The sequence below is a fragment of the Cajanus cajan genome, chromosome 11, assembly GCF_000230855.2.
Source record: "Cajanus cajan strain Asha chromosome 11, NIPB_CcT2T_4, whole genome shotgun sequence".
NCBI lineage: Eukaryota > Viridiplantae > Streptophyta > Magnoliopsida > Fabales > Fabaceae > Cajanus > Cajanus cajan.
The window spans coordinates 15,212,760-15,230,193 of record NC_138527.1 but is presented as its reverse complement, the minus strand read 5'-3'; positions in this window follow the sequence as shown (position 1 = coordinate 15,230,193).

The following is a 17,434-nucleotide window of genomic DNA, read 5'->3' as shown; positions in this document are numbered from 1 at the left end:
AAAAGAAAAGGTTTTTAAAGATCCAATAATGGCCTTGATAACCAGAATTAGGTTCGGGGGTCGATTACGTGTAGGGAAGGTATTAAGCACGCCTACAACGCCCTAAATCGGTACCCTATGATGAAGATAACGTAATAAGAATTAATAGATTAATTATTAAATCCCCTTTAATAATGTTTATTTACATACTTAAAATATAAATTAAGCGATTACCCTAAAATATCTACATTATGACGTTTATTATAACAAAAAAAGAGATAAAGATGAGGAATAAAAAGAAGAGAAGAAGATTGAATGAAATACCTCTTGAACAAGCTTTATTGAATCTTCAAATATGAAAAAGGTGCTTTGTGGCGACCTTTCACACTACAGTATGCCTCACAGATCTCAAGAAATACAATAAGAGAGAGAGAATATAGAGATGCGACACAAATCTCAAGAAATATAATAAAAGAGAGAGAGATAGAGAATTTTCGTGCTTAAAGGAGTCTTATTCGAAATTTCTCTGACCGCCAGGAGAACTGTGCCCAAGGCTCCAATTTATAGGAATCAGATGTGGCCTAGAACGGCCCATTCCGATTTCGAAACGGCCCGTTCTGGGCTATTCCGTTGTGGGTGAAATAAGAAACTGGAACGGCCCGTTCCAAAGGTGGAACAGCCCGTTCTGGGTTCGAATTTTACTTACACAAAGCTGTTCTGGAACGGCTCGTTCCAAACTAGGGGAACGGCCCGTTCCAGTTTTAGAACGGCCCGTTCTAGGCAAGATTGTTATAGGTAAAGTAAGAATTTGGAACGGCCCGTTCCTAAAGTGGAACGGCCCGTTCTGGGTGCAAATCTTGCTCATAACAACCTCTTTTGGAATGGCCCGTTCCGTTTTGGGAAAAGCCCGTTCTGGTCTTGGAACAGCCCATTTTGGGCTATCAGAAATAGTTGATTTTGGGTCCTTTGATGTCTTGTCTTGTTGTTTGTATGCCCCTAGATGAAATTGGGTGTCTATAATGCATAGCAGAGAGGTTGACTCCAGGTGCGAGCAGCCTCGCCTGACGAGTTGCCTTGACGAAGCCTCTCTTATGCTCGAGCAAGACAGCTTGCTCGGTCTCAGCAAGCTTCCTCTCCAGCTCTACCTTGTCATCAGCCATCTAACCAAGGTCCACCTTCAGCACCGTGACCTCCTCCTCCTTGTCGCTCAAAAGCACCTCGTCACAGAGATGCTTCTTAGCAGCTTGCCCCATTTCGGCCTTCAGCGCTTAGACCTCGTCTTCAAGAGAACGCACTCTACCCCAAGAAAAAGTGGAGAGCTCCTGAAGCTTGCCAACCTGAGCGGTGTAGACTTTATTAGCCTTCAAGGTGATCTCCAAAGACTTCTGGACCCTCGCGAGATCTCTCCTCGTGGCTTGAAGCTCGGCCTCGTTCTACCTCTTATCCTCCCCTAGGGCGGCCCTCAACGCTTGATTCTCCTCTTCTAGAGGCTGGACTCATCCCTTCATCTTCTCGAGGTCCTCTGCTTCTTGGACCACCTGTGCTTCTAATGGTCCACAATAGCCATCGCCCTCTGCATAAAGACCTCAGTAGAATCAAGGCCCTCCACTGGCCTGGCCTTCTCGATCATAGCCTGATTAGTCGAGCACAGCGAACCCTTGGGGTAGAAGGTCTCTGCAGTCACCCTTGCACTCCACAATGAATCTATATCTGCTGAGGCGCTCACGTGATCCAACCGTGATAGAGGACGATCCTTCTCAAAGCGTTGAGTGATGTATTTGCTCTTGGGGGCCCCCTTTGAAGGCCGAGATGGCGGCGTAGTGGCTGCCGGGTTAGGCGACCAAACCTCAGAGCTCAGCCCCTTTTCGCGGACCATGACAGAAGTAGAAGCAGGCGTCGCCTGCGCAGCAATGGGGGCATTCACCTCTGGCGCCTCCGAGCTCGGCGCCACCCGTACCTCGACAGCATTTGGCTCAGGCACCACCTACAAAAGACAGAAATTTTCTCCTAAGTCACAAAACAAGAAAATAGATAGTATAGAAGTAAAATCACAAGGAAAGGCACAAACCTCGGCGGCATAGACAACCTCCTAAGCGGCAACTTGGGAAACTCCCTCAGGTGGAGGACTCCCAGTAAGGTCGACTGCGTCAGAGTCAGCAACCTTCGAACTCACCTCCTCCGCATCTCGAGGGGCAGAGGTCCCCCTGACCTCCTTTTCTTCCCTCTTTCTTTTTCTCCGGGTCTCCAAGGGGGAAATCTCCTCCTCTTGAGGCTCAAGGACCTCGATCTCGGCAACGTTATACTGAGACTTCAGTTTGTACCACTTGTTTTTGCCCATTATGCCTGCAAATACAAGAGTCAGATACGTTAGTAAAAGAAAATTTTACGAACTTTGACGACTAAAAAAGATGAGATACTCACTCTCTAGACCCCTCTCCTTGTACGCCGAGTTAGCAAGCGACAAAATGAGCTTGCAATCCAAGGGACGAGGAAGCGCTTCTAGGTCTTTAATGGTAGCAGCGTCCTAGTCCATCAGTTGAAGGTTGGTCGACCCGTTAAACCTGACCGAAGCCTGTTGCCAGTAAAGAGGGAACCTCAGCAACCCGCCAAAGTGGAACACCTCATCTTCCAGGGGGTCGAGCTCCTTGGGAAGAACCCGGAAGAACTCTTGTTTAAAATTCTTGTAAGACTGGGAGTAAAGAGAAAACAGCCCCCCAGCCTTACTCCCATTCAAAGACACCCAGCCATAGGGGGGCACGCCCAATTTCAGCTGGTAAAAATGAAGAAAAATAGGAAGAGATAACCTTATCCCTAGGGTCGAGCACAGGACCTGAAAAGTCCTCAAAAAACCCCAACTATTGGGTGCAACTAGCAAGGAGCCGAGTTGACGAAGTTCAAAAAATTGCATTCAAACTGCGTAAAGGGAAGGCATACGCCCAAATCCTTAAAGAAACACTGGTACATGCAGAAAAAAAGGAGGATTAGATGTACCCCCCATATATACACGCTCGCCCGGCTGACAAGGTTCAAGCCGGATGAGCTTAGAGATGGAAGATTGGCAGATCTTGTGCGATCTCCACATCGCATTGATCTCCAAGAAAGATCTAAAGACGTTCTAGAACTCGTCGACGTCACCCCTGACCCACTCGTAGCCAGAAATGACAGGGAAAGGGTCCCTAGGTTGGTTCCCCCCTTTTTCTTTTCGGCGGCGGCCGTCTCGACGGCCACCGCCTTGCCACATGCCTTGCCTTTACCCCTGGCCAGCATGGACGGAGCAGCACCACTGTTACCATCCATCGAAAATGAAAAGATTGGAGAAAGGGAGAAAGACAAAGAAGACTGGTAGGGGGAAGAGTGGAAAGTAAAGACAGAGAAAATGAAATACCTGGTACTGCTTTGGTATCGACCTTAACAACGATGGAATTGCCAGAAACGGCAACGACAAAGGCAAACGGAGATGGTGGAAGGAGAAATGCGAAAATCGGCGTGCACAAGAAGCCAAAGAAGAAAGAGAACAAAAAGAGTAAAGTGAAAGGGCAAAGGGCGCGAGAAAGAGAAAAGGGCTTCCAAAAATCCAAATGGCTATGACACGTGTCGGAAAGGAGGCACGACTGATGACGCATTTAATGAGGCCCATTATGATGAAGCACGACCATCATTACATAACCGTCACCTCCGTTAACACGCCGCCCACGCGTTTTAGAACACGAAGTGACAGTTATGACACATGGCAGAATGACAGACAGGCGTACGCGAAGGGTCACTGTCCCTTGCCGAGCTCGGCATTAACTCCTCAACCCACGGTCTTTGGAGCTCGGGGGGCTAGTGTAGTATCCGTACCGCAAAGTCGAGCTCTAGCTTGGCATCACAGCGTAAATCAACCTCGGACACGCGCTAGGCGACGTCGGTCAAGACAAGGACCACTATCCAAACAGGTCATAACTTACCTCGGGCCCAAGGCCCAGCAAAACCCTAATTCACACTAAGGTACGTGCATTACTTATACGAGACCCATACATCCACAAACACTAACTTTAGCATCAGAGTCTCTTTTGCAGGTACCACCCCCGCCTTGGAACAACAAGCGTACCCAATGAAGGAGGCTCACCGATGTTACCCAGCAGATCGTCCGCTACGACCGATCTCCGGTAAGCACAAGTCCAATAAGTGAAAGATTCCTCTAAGAAGCTTAAAGGAGAAGTTACACCAATCTAGTCTCTTCTAAGGTTTCTATCAGTAGGTATAGTCTATAGTGTCACAAAATATATGTTTTTGAATATCATTCAAAATCAACACTAAAATTGTGTGTAGTTATATGTCCAATATATTTATATCTACATATATTATATCTATAGTAACATTTTTTGTATGTCACTAAATGTAACATTTCTTATAATGTCAAAAGGTCTTACTCTGATAGGTTGTAACATCAAGACAATAATATTAGTTATTGGTGTTTATGTTTTATGAACCCATGTTAGTTTTCAAGAATCTTGTAAAGGTCATTAATATATATTTGTCGGTAATTAACCTTTTTCTTGTAGTGATTTTAATGCCTAAAAACATTTTATTTTAAAAACAATATTTTATCATATTTATTCTATAGTTGAGTTTTATTTAGAAAAGACCAAAGATGTAAATCTTTTTTGTCCATGAGTTTGAGTTTTGTACTTATAATTATAGTATTTTATTGTTATATTAAAGTTAACCTTCATTTTCTCCTTTCTCCATCCCAACCACAAAAGTCACCACTAAGCAAGTTAATCCAAGACACTTGTTGAAGCCAAATTGTGACCCAAAACCATGAGTTCATTCAACAATGTAAATTGTGATTTCCACCAATCTTGAAGACCAAAGAAAAGAAAATAATAATATAGGAGCTCCTTAGTCATCACATTTGTTATTTATTAGTAAAAAAACAATGACAAGTTGTGTTGTTTGATGTGACATAGTAGCCACATGCATTCATCATAGCAGAACTGTCATTATACAACACAAACAAAGCTAAATGGAGAGGTTAGAGGAAACGACTAACCTTGGATTTTTTGGAACTCTAGGCAAATTGAAAAAAAAATGACGCCCTTATAATTATTTGAATATTATCTATTCCAATTTCCAAACCAAAAGGTGTACACAATACACAACTAGACACATACTTGTAAAAAAAATGGTTAAACGTACCGCACATTCTTATAAGATTACGAGTTATCTTTAGATATTGCTACACAATAAAAAAATATCAACAATGATAACATATTACAAAAGAGTTTATGAAAGCTAACAAATGGAGCTTCACAACTTGATTTCAAGAGTATGTTGCTATCATTGATCTATTTCCCTTATCGATACCTTTTTAATTCAAACTCAAACTTCATGACATCTTAATATTTAGTTTGACACTCTTCTTTGGTATTTCGAAAAGATAACCTGTTACATTATCAAATATACGTTCTCCCATGATCTTGTTAAGTCAGACGAAGACGAAAGCAATTTCCAACAAGGTTTTGAATAAGACAAATATAATACATATTGTTATTACTAATAAGTGTGTTAGTGTTTCAGATATAAGTACAGGTAAACTGCTGAATAAAGAATATACATCCATACCAGAATCAAGGAGATGTGAGGCAAGCATTGGATAAAAGCTGAGCAAAAGAAGGAACTTCATCAGATGAAGACACCCACAAACCCAGACACAAAGGAAATAAAAGACAAGAGCACGAGCAACAAGATGAAGGGCAAAAGCTAACAAGACGACAGATGAGGAGATCAAACGATCCAACGGAATCAAGCCCAACATAAAAAGGAAAATAATGAAGCCTCAAATGATACAAGACCATGGACGATGGGCAAAACTAAGTTAAAGCACCATAGACAGAGTCAAGTATCTACAATAGCCAATCAGACGGAGACTCGAATACACAGACAAAGATCACGGAAGCTAGATTGCGTCTGAAGACACAACGAGACAAACTACCTAACATCCACACTCTCAGAAGAACATTTGAAGTCATTAAAGTATAAGAAAGAAGATAAGACAAATGGACGAGTGCTTATCAACAAATCAAAACAGCGTGTGTCAGAGCAAGTACACCTACCAGCCAAGAAAAGACAACACCTTTACAGCAATAATACTAAGAAAGTACAATAGATCTCAAGAAGTGCAGATTCAGCAAGCAAACATTTAATGCTAAGTCAGAAGTATTAAATGTCACAATTCATGGAGATTGTACAAATCAGATGAAAGACTCAGATGATGAGAAATCAAGCATAAGAACAAAGATACTATTATCAAAGTAAGGCACCGAGGTATCAGACGAAGCCTATGAGGAATAATCAAGGAAAGACATGACTAGAAAAGTCAAGGAAGATAAGGCTAGTGATATAGGAAATCGAGCATCAAGAGAAGAATAAATGGAACACAAGTATGCACCAGATGATCATACAATACTCAGACAAAGAAGTGACTAGCACAACTATGCTAAAACAAAAATCAAACGAAGCATATGTCTAAAGACAAAAATAGTGTTGAGCTTAGAGGAGCTTAAAGCTTGTAGACCCCTAAAATTGTCCGGGTCGGAAATAAAGCTTGAAGACTCTCGAAGACTGAAGGATAATCAGCCAGAAGGACTCCGCGAAGGCCCTAGGAGGGTTCTCTGTAGGTCTAGAGGTCTTAGAATAGCTCAAAATAAAGAAGTGGAGGGAAAAAGTCCAATACGGCCGTACTGAACTTAATACGGCCGTATTGAAGCTTCAATACGGCCATACTGAAGTCAGTACGACCGTATTGGCACTTCAATACAACCGCAGCGAACTCAATACGGGCGTATTGAAATTTCTGAACTTCAATACGACCGTATTGAACTTCAATACGACCGTATTGAAGTTCAAAAATTTCAATACGGCCGTATTGCCCCTGTAGGCCGTATTGCGCCTATTCCCTATAAATATGACGTCAATTGGACGTCATTCCACACTTTTTCGGATAGTTTCAACCCTCTCCTTGAGTATTCTGGGGTTTTTGAGCAGTGTTCTGCCCTAGAAACCACTCGGAGAGTTGATCCGACGAAGTTCTTGAGCCCCGAGCCATTTTGCTTGAGGATCGAACCTAGTCGAGGGGAAATCTTTTTGATTCCCTTAGTTAAAATTTTGTTCTAGGAGAGCGAGGAGCGGGCTTGTAGAGCGAGGGAACGCCAAAACGCTTCCCAGTTCTTTGCAATATATAAAAGCACGCTTCAAGAGGTTTCCCTTCAATCCTTCCTTTTACTGCTTTCTGTGTGCATATTTAAACTGTCATCATGTAGATAGTCAATTTATAATTGCTTAGAATAAATAGGGGTAATTTAGTAATTTTACGCTGTTATTTTAGAAAATAATCTGTCATAGGGAACCCGAAAGGGGCGCTGTGGGGTGCTAACACCTTCCCCACGCGTAACCGACTCCCTTACCCAACTCTGGTTGTAATGGCCAAGGTTGATTTGCGAAAATCAATTGCCTTATCCCTTTTTCCAATGTTTTGAGTAAAACATTGGTGGCGACTCCAAGAACCCTTCTTTTTACGAAAACCACTAATCCATGGAGGGTCCCGCTTGGGATTAACATGGATTGGTGAATCATTTAATAAAATTGTTAGCTCGACAAGGTCTCAGTTTGAGAATAAGTCGTTCTAGCAATCCACCACTTTCAAAACATTAAAACGAGTCATGACCATCGTCGCGATTGCCAAGGTCCGTTTCGGCGGGTGGCGACAGATGGCGACTCCGCTGGGGAAGCTTCGAGAGTCAGTCCCATTTAGTGACAGACTATTTTTAACAAATAATAGTTAAAATTACTTTATTACCCCTTGCTTGTATAATAACATGATTTATTATATGGCTTTAAATAACTGTTGTATGTTTAAATTCCGCAATTGTTTGAAATACAAACTGTACACAAACCTTTGCACACAACAGTTCCCTCTATACCCGGGGGCATGAGTGATTAACCATAGGGAGTGGATGTTAGTACGGCCGGTTGTCGAATGGGTCTATAGGTGCCCGTAGACCGTTGTCGGAAAACATCACTCAAGGTGATAACCATGAACTTGAGTCCGACGGTGCGTTGGAACTTTCCATCGACCTACGACGAGAGGAATTGGGTCCCTATAATGGGGGCACCTTGGGGGCCTTGGACTGGTGAGAACAGTTAGAACCTACCTTGAATATGCACCATTTCTGCAGGATACCCCTACCTCGTAATTTGCTCGTGACTGCTCGTGGATGAGTGAATTGTTTGTGCATTGACTATGTGACATTGTATGAGCATACATTTGCATTTGTTAAACAAACAACATCCCTATTCTATTTAAATAAAAAGAATAAATAGAAATAAAGATCTTCTAGTACATGGTGTTAACATCTACCTTCATTTGCATTCATATAGGTAGTTTCCCTTTTCACCCAAAAAAATACAAAAATATATAAAATATTCGAAAGAAAAATATATATATTTATCCCAAACCAAGCAATATCATACATCATATTAGGAAAATCCCGAAAACATGATAATGCTTAGTTAAATAAACACTATGCATGCATATTCATCTCCATCATCTCATATCATGCATTTTATTGTAGATCATGGAGGGATCTAGGGGAGTGCAAAGGCAATTGAAGAAAGTGGACTTCTTATTATACCGTGCCGAGAGGTTGGATCACCTCTGTACCTTGATGCCACGAGAGGCTCGTTTGGAGTTTGAAAAATCCTATGGACGAGTTCTCGACTTGATGAAGATTTGTGTAGATCCATCCTTTCTGAGAGCATTGGTCCACTTTTGGAGTCTCGATCTACATTGTTTCGAGTTCCCCCAGTTTGACCTAGTTCCTACTCTCGAGGAGTACGAGCTCATGCTTCGATGGCCCAAATCAACAGGGGTCTATATTTTCCATGGAAATCATGTGGCCGTAGAGAGAGTTGCCACTCAAGTCAAACTACCACCACGATTATCTGCTTTAGTGGGGAACGGCAGTATCAAGGGTTGGAAGCTTGCTATGATTGAAAACCACCTTTCTTCTTTGGCTGATGAGGGAGATTGGTTAGCTTTCAACAAGACTCTAGCGTTAGCCGTGTTTGGGATGATCTTATTCCCCTTTCACGCTAACACAGTGGACCATGCCGCCATGGACGCCTTCTTCGCTTGGGACGTACATATGAAGAGTCCCGTGCCTGCCATTCTTGCCGACACTTTGCTTTCTGTCAACTTATCTCAACAGAAGCAAGGGAAAACTATCCGATGCTGTACCTCCTTGTTGTATGTGTGGGGCATCACACACTTTTATGCCTCTAGTCATATGGGGACTTTGCCCGACCCTTTGAGAAGTTTTTCGAAGATCCCCGTACGCCGCCGGTATGCTTCCGAGTGGAAGGAAGAGATGGAACAGTGGAGTATTGAGCACTTCACGTGGGTTTGTCCTTGGTTCCGTCCAAGCAATGTATTAACAAGATGCGGCAATTATCCAAGCATACCATTAATGGGCCTCCGAGGTTGCATAGCTTATTCACCTAGATTGGCTATGAGGCAACTCATGAGGACTCAAATTGTTCTTACCAAAGAGGAGCTTGGAGGGTTGTGTTTCTCCTTTGATTCCGAACATCAGAGGGACATGCACGCTGTCATTAGAGCGTGGGAGAAACCAATCTATGAGGGAGATCGAGAGCTTGGAAAGCCTCGGGTATCCGCTTCCACCGACTACGAGATATGGAGGAACGAGAGAGGGGTGTCTCAACCATCCACCTCTTGCGCAACCACAACCACAAGGAGGTTAATGCAAGAACAAGTCGACGCCTTGACCAAAAAGCTGGAAAGTATGGAAGCTCAAATGAGGTTTCTTGAAGAAAAAAATGAAGAATCCAGTTTTTCTATTGATGGTCTTCAAAGGCAATGCAAGAAGAAAGACCACGAGATAGAGCGGCTCAAGGATGAGTGTGCTAACCTCAACGAGGAGACTACGCGGGTATCCAAAATGCCAAAGGTTGAACCGAGTAGTCAACTCCAAGAAGTCAATGTTAAGATAGCACGCCTTGAAGCCGAGCATGCAAAACAGGCACAGTTGATCAGGGACATGCAAGAGGACTTGCTATCGACTCGATCCGACGCACAGAAATGGCGGGAAGTCGCTCAACGACAAGCCGCAAACCTTTCCGACTTCCGCAAAAAGGAAAGGGAAGGATTGGCACGAATGGCCAAACTCCAAGAGGAGAAGGATCGAGCCGAAGACGAGCTTAACGAGCTGCAGGCCATGATCAACTATTACACTCAAAAGGCGAAGGATGCTCAGAAAAGTAGTGATGATATGAGCCAAGCCGTCCATATGCAAGTTGAAGCAATGGCACGCCATGTTGAGGAAGCCGAAGAAGAATGGCAACGACGTATGAACCCGCCTGTGGGTTTTTACCGGCTTTTCTCTTATTGTAAAAAATTGCTTCAAAGCATTGTATAAAAAGTTGTACACTTTCTTCAATGAATAAAATCGAATTCTTGAGATTTATCGCCTTTGCATCTCATAGTCATTCATTTGCATTTATCTCTCCCGGTAATTTAATAATAATAAATGTTAATAAAAAGAAAGAAATAATCGATGCGTATGTTCAGAATGGATCGCACGCCATTGGTCATTAAATGCAAACCAACAACTGCGCAAAGCGAACACACGACGACGCCGTTGTTGGTAATCAAAACAGACGAAAGGGAAGGTCCGACACCGTTAAGGATCATCGCCCCGAGGCCTTTCCCCTACAAAACAAATAAGGCTGTGCCGTGGATATACGACATCCACTCTTCTGCCGACAGCGATATTTCCAACATCGCTGGACTTGGGGGCATGACTAGGAGTGGCAGGATCTACACTCCCGAAGATCTGCACGATAAAGCTCCCAAGAATAAAGGAAAAGAAAAGGAGAAAACCGAGGAAGATAGAGAATCCGAGGAGGAGACTGATGAGTTGTTAAAATTCATCAAACAAAGCGAGTACTCCATCGTGGATCAACTTCACAAGACACCAGCAAAGATTACTTTGTTGTCGTTGATCCTAAGCTCCGAACCGCATCGGCAAACTCTGTTGAAGGTCTTGAACGAGGCATATGTGTCGCATACTATCTCCCAAGACAAGTTTGAGGGAATTGTTAGCCACATCACGGCTAATGATCACCTCACTTTCACCGATGAAGAAATCCCCGCCGAGGGATCTAATCACAACAAACCCTTGCACATCTCTGTAAAGTGCAAGGAATACCACATCGCAAAAGTCTTGGTGGATAACGGATCTTCCTTGAATGTGATGCCCAAAAGAACTCTTGATCAAGTGGCAATCAAGGGAGTCCAAATGCGCCCGAGCAACATGATCGTTCGAGCTTTCGACGGTTCTAAAAGAGAAGTGGTGGGAGAAGTCAATCTTCCAATCCAAATTGGACCTACCATCTTCAACGTCGAATTCCAAGTGATGGATATTACTCCTGCATACAGCTGTCTCCTAGGCCGACCTTGGATTCATGATGCGAAAGCTGTACCCTCTACGCTCCACCAAAAAGTCAAATTCATTGTGGGTGACAAACTGGTGACTGTACAAGCTGAAGATGACATACTCATCAGCAAGCCATCCAACATACCTTATGTGGATGCAGCAGAGGAAGCTTTGGAAACCGCCTTCCAAGCATTGGAAATTGCCAATGTTGAAACGTTTCCCCGAGAAATGAAGAAGGTAGCCCATATGCTCACAAAGAACGGATACTTGCCAGGACAAGGATTGGGCAAGTACTCCCAAGGAATCCCAGAACTACCTATTATCAAGGACAACCCGGGGAAACAAGGGTTAGGATACAACCCTGTTAAAGATCAAAGAACAAAGAGGAATCAAGATCCTCCTCGACGTTCTTTAAGCCAGATCTTTAAGAAGGCTGGTTCACAAACATCAAGGCCAGTTGTCGTCATCAAGTGTCCTTTTCCTTCTAATAGGGATGTGTAAATTCAGTGACTATTAGAGATCACTCCTCGGGGACAGCCCGACCCCCGAGCCTCGATAGGGCACATGTTTCCATCATGATTATAATAAAATCATTCTTCATTAATTTCTTATTGATTCTTTTCTTGCTTACAATAAAATTCTAGACCACATTATTTAACCCTGTTTGAACGAACATAAGTGAGGTTAAAATCGTCTTAATAATCAATAAACCCGCATCATTTTTATGTGGAAATGTGCATGACAGCTTGGAGCACCTTTTCTTGGCATCAATAAATGCCATCATGGATAAAGAAATCCTAAAGATAATAAGCTCGGCAGGAAACCCAAAAGGGGACTGCGCAAAATAAGAGCAAAAGACCCGCTAGGAATCCCACAAAAGGGTGACCTAGGCAAAAAATTAGGGTTACAAAATAATGAACAAAAACAAAAGCCCGCTAAGACATCACAAATGGGTGTTTTAGGCAAAAGTTAGGGCCGTCAAAAAAGGAAAAACAAAATAAATCCATGATGGTACCATCAATCGAATTCAACAAGGGGCTCAAGAAAAGCTATCCAAGTTGTCAAAACACAATCATTAATAACGAAGATGTGCTTAACTTCATGAGTGTTTAATCGAACAAACCTAAACACAATAAGCCTGCCATTGGCCAGCCATTCTTACAAAATCCATTTTTCAAAAATAAAACAATCCCCTCTAAAACACAAACTTTTGAAAAATATACCTTTTCCTTCTTTTCTCTCTTGTCCCCAACGATTTTTGAATAATCTAGTGGAAACATGGAGATATAGTGGTCAATAAGAGGGTTGACACATCTTCTAAAGGAAGGGAGAATCATTTGGTCGATAACACCAAAAATCAAACACGCATCGTTCCTCGGTTACAGAAATCGGCAAAGCACAGTCTGTATGGAGGAATGGCAAGATCCAAACAAAGAACGCATCGATTAATTCTTTTGAAAAACTGAATCAAATAGAATTAGGTGCATCTCATTTGCATACATGCATACAGATGATAGGTGTACTAGAAGATCACTTATTCTCTGTTTATCAAAAAAAAAAAAAAAAAAAAAAAAAAAAAAAAAAAAAAAAAAAAAAAATCATCATAAAATCAGAAAAATCCAATACGCCCGTATTGGTATTAATACGGTCGTATTGGAGTTAACGTTAAGCACAACGTTTCAACTCCAATACGGGCGTATTAAAATCCAGTACGATCGTATTGAATCCCAATACGATCGTATTGAACCCAATACGGTCCGTATTGGTTGTAAATTTTGTACATCAACGGAAAGGCCAATACGGCCGTATTGAATCCAATACGGGCCGTATTGGCGGAATTTTGCCTATAAATAAAGGCTTCCCCTCCCTCATTTTGCATACCTTTCTTCATTCTCCACATTCCTTGCTTGTGAGTGCATTCCTAGAGAGATTATCGGAAATGGCAGAATCTTCTCGCAAAAGGCAGAGAGCCCCGGCCAGACGTGTAATGACAGACCGACACCGAGACCGGCTGCAGCTCATAGAGACGTTCACCATCGAGCCGTCAAGAGTGCTCGACTTTGAGCTTCTCCAAGCAGTGGGCTTGGAGAATGATGTCAGGAACTACTTCGACGCCATAGGATGGGGATTTGTCCTTAATCCACCATCCCAGCTATATTTGACGGCTACGAAGGAGTTCTTGGCCACAGTCGGCGTCACGGAGTCGACTAACAGCTATGGGGAGGATGTTTGCGCGGTGGATTTCTGGATGAATGAAGGATACCGCACACTGACGTTGGACGAGTTCAACGTCCAGGCAGGGTTTTTCAGCCGCACTGATCAGCTGGCCTTCCGAGATGCCATATGCGAGTGGCCTGATCAGTGGACTCCGGTTGAGATGTGGAGTTTGCTCACTGGCCGACGGGATTATCATTCAGGGGTGAAAGGCTCCCGGCTCCCTACTGCTCTTAGGATCTGTCACAAGATCCTCACCAGTACTATTCATGGCAGGTCCAAGAGTCAGGAGTCGATTACACGACCGGATCTGCTGGCCTTATATTGCATGGCCACCGGCAGGAAGGCCAATCCTGGATATTTCTTCCTTGAGCACGTGAAGAAGTTTGGGATACGAGAGGGAGGAGAGTCCAGACAGGGGTACATCTTGGTTGCCCCACTCCTCTCACAGCTGGCGGAGACATGGGGATGTCCCGATGGTGCGGAGCCAGGGGCGTTGGCGCCAAAGTTGATTGGTGCCTCCACCCTGATTAACATGAAGATCATCGCTAGATCGCCAGGAGGGGGGTTTGTGCGAGTAGATGGCCTCGAGACCTTCGACGACCTCCTCAACAACCTCGACTTTGAGGGAGGCGACACCCCGCAACCAGAAGCTAGCACGTCACGGTCGGACAGGGGATACTTTGACGCCCGCTTCGACACACTGCAGCAGAGCATTGACACGCGATTCGATGCTTTTCAGCAGAGCATCGACACGCGATTCGATGCTTTTCAGCATAGTGTCGGTACATGGCAGCAGAGTACCGATGCTCGACTAGATACCTTGGTGCAGGGGTTCGACAACCTCTCCGTCTGGATGCATCGCCGCTTCCCGGATTCGCCACAGGACCCGCCAGCAGAGGAGTGAAGACTGGCTTCTGTTTTATTGCTTTTTCATGTACTAGTTTGGTTGGGCTTAGCTCCATTTCTCAAATTTTTCTTGTACAAATTCATTTTTAATGAAATTTGCCACTTTTGAATTCAAAATTCTCTAGCAATTTAAAATTCTGTACAGCAAAAGCCAAAAACATAAAAAGGCAAGATATAGAAAAAAGCCAAATCTAAAGAAAAGGCAAAATACAAGGATACAGAAAATCCAACAATCAGTTTGTACAGAATAACTGAGCCTGGAGAGGCTTGCCGAAAGAATACTCTCAAAATAACTGAGCCTGGAGAGGCTTGCCGAAAGAATACTCTCAGAATAACTGAGCCTGGAGAGGCTTGCCGAAATAATACTCTCTCAAAATAACTGAGCCTGGAGAGGCTCGCCGAAATAATACTCTCTCAAAATAACCGAGCCTGGAGAGGCTCGCAGAAATAATACTCCCCAGAGAAACCTCAACTCACACTCTTGGACTCAAAATCCCCAGCAAGAGCTATCAAAGCAAGATCGACGACATTCCCAATGGACGTACGATCACCCAAGCAGAATATCCAAGTCAAAGGACTTAAACTTCCTCAGTGAAGATAGCTCTCCAACTCAAGTGTCGAGTGAGGCTAAGCCTGTAGAGGCTTCCTAAATAATACTCTGGGATACATAAGATCCCCAAATCCCCAGTCGCCTACTCAAGAGGCATCCCTGCAGAAGGAGAAAAAATAAAAAAAATCAATAATCATTCCCCAAGTGGAATCTGGCTCTCAGCCAATCATTGAACGTCAAGCTGATACGCCTAACAGAAGAGGCTAATCAAAATCAACGACAAAATCCCCCAGTGGATAACAGCCTACACAGAGGCAGCAAAATCAGAAAACAAAAGAGACACCCGAACAAGGATAACCGGGATACTCCACCAACGTCGAAAGGACGTCAGCCAATCATAAGGCACCGCTCACATCAGAAAGAGCATCTTTGTGTCTGCACCCAAAGGAATCAGAAATTCCCCAGTGGGAACCAACTACGCAATGGAAAGTTGGGACACAAGAACCTGTGAGTAACTGCACATCCCCTAGACGGATCCCTGCGTTATCCAGCCCCTAGTGGCACAAAATCAAAAAACAACCGTCGAAGCAGCATCGTGGACTGTGGAGACAAAATCATCACAAATCCCTGGAAAGGAGATATTCACGCTACCCCGTTGTCACAAACACGGAGGTATGCAGCTTCCGGCTCGGGCAATGAGCGAAGCTATCTCTAGAAAAAGGGTACTCACCGCTTACCATCGTCACAAAGGTACTTAGCTTCCGGCTCGAACAAAGAGTGAAGCTAAGCCTGGAGAGACGGTACTTACAGCTTCCAGCTTGGGCAACAAGCAAAGCAAGGCCTGGAGAGGCAAAACTCACACTGTTCACCGCCGTCACAAAGGTATTTAGCTTCCGGCTCAAACAAAGAGTGAAGCTAAGCCTGAAGAGATGGTACTTACAGCTTCCAGCTTGGGCAACAAGCAAAGCAAGGCCTGGAGAGGCAAAACTCACACTGCTTACCGTTGTCACAAGGGTACTTAGCTTCCGGCTCGAACAAAGAGTGAAGTTAAGCCTGGAGAGGCGGTACTCAACCATCAGCGTCATCAGAGGCGCATTGATGTCCAACTTCCGGCTCGAGCGTCGAGTGAAGTTGACCTTGGAGAAGGTAAACTCAGCTACCGAGGATGTCAGAAGCGCCAAGGTATGCACCCACCTGGAGAGGCTACTCAACAATTTTCCGCCGGAAGACGCTACAAGTCAGAAGGTCGGCACAACACCCGGACAATTGGGTCAACTCCTTTACTTGTCAGCCGATACACCAAAAGGCCGTCCGACTAAGTAAAGGGGGGGCAGCTGTAGACCCCTAAAATTGTCCGGGTCGGAAATAAAGCTTGAAGACTCTCGAAGACTGAAGGATAATCAGCCAGAAGGACTCCGCGAAGGCCCTAGGAGGGTTCTCTGTAGGTCTAGAGGTCTTAGAATAGCTCAAAATAAAGAAGTGGAGGGAAAAAGTCCAATACGGCCGTACTGAACTTAATACGGCCGTATTGAAGCTTCAATACGGCCATACTGAAGTCAGTACGACCGTATTGGCACTTCAATACAACCGCAGCGAACTCAATACGGGCGTATTGAAATTTCTGAACTTCAATACGACCGTATTGAACTTCAATACGACCGTATTGAAGTTCAAAAATTTCAATACGGCCGTATTGCCCCTGTAGGCCGTATTGCGCCTATTCCCTATAAATATGACGTCAATTGGACGTCATTCCACACTTTTTCGGATAGTTTCAACCCTCTCCTTGAGTATTCTGGGGTTTTTGAGCAGTGTTCTGCCCTAGAAACCACTCGGAGAGTTGATCCGACGAAGTTCTTGAGCCCCGAGCCATTTTGCTTGAGGATCGAACCTAGTCGAGGGGAAATCTTTTTGATTCCCTTAGTTAAAATTTTGTTCTAGGAGAGCGAGGAGCGGGCTTGTAGAGCGAGGGAACGCCAAAACGCTTCCCAGTTCTTTGCAATATATAAAAGCACGCTTCAAGAGGTTTCCCTTCAATCCTTCCTTTTACTGCTTTCTGTGTGCATATTTAAACTGTCATCATGTAGATAGTCAATTTATAATTGCTTAGAATAAATAGGGGTAATTTAGTAATTTTACGCTGTTATTTTAGAAAATAATCTGTCATAGGGAACCCGAAAGGGGCGCTGTGGGGTGCTAACACCTTCCCCACGCGTAACCGACTCCCTTACCCAACTCTGGTTGTAATGGCCAAGGTTGATTTGCGAAAATCAATTGCCTTATC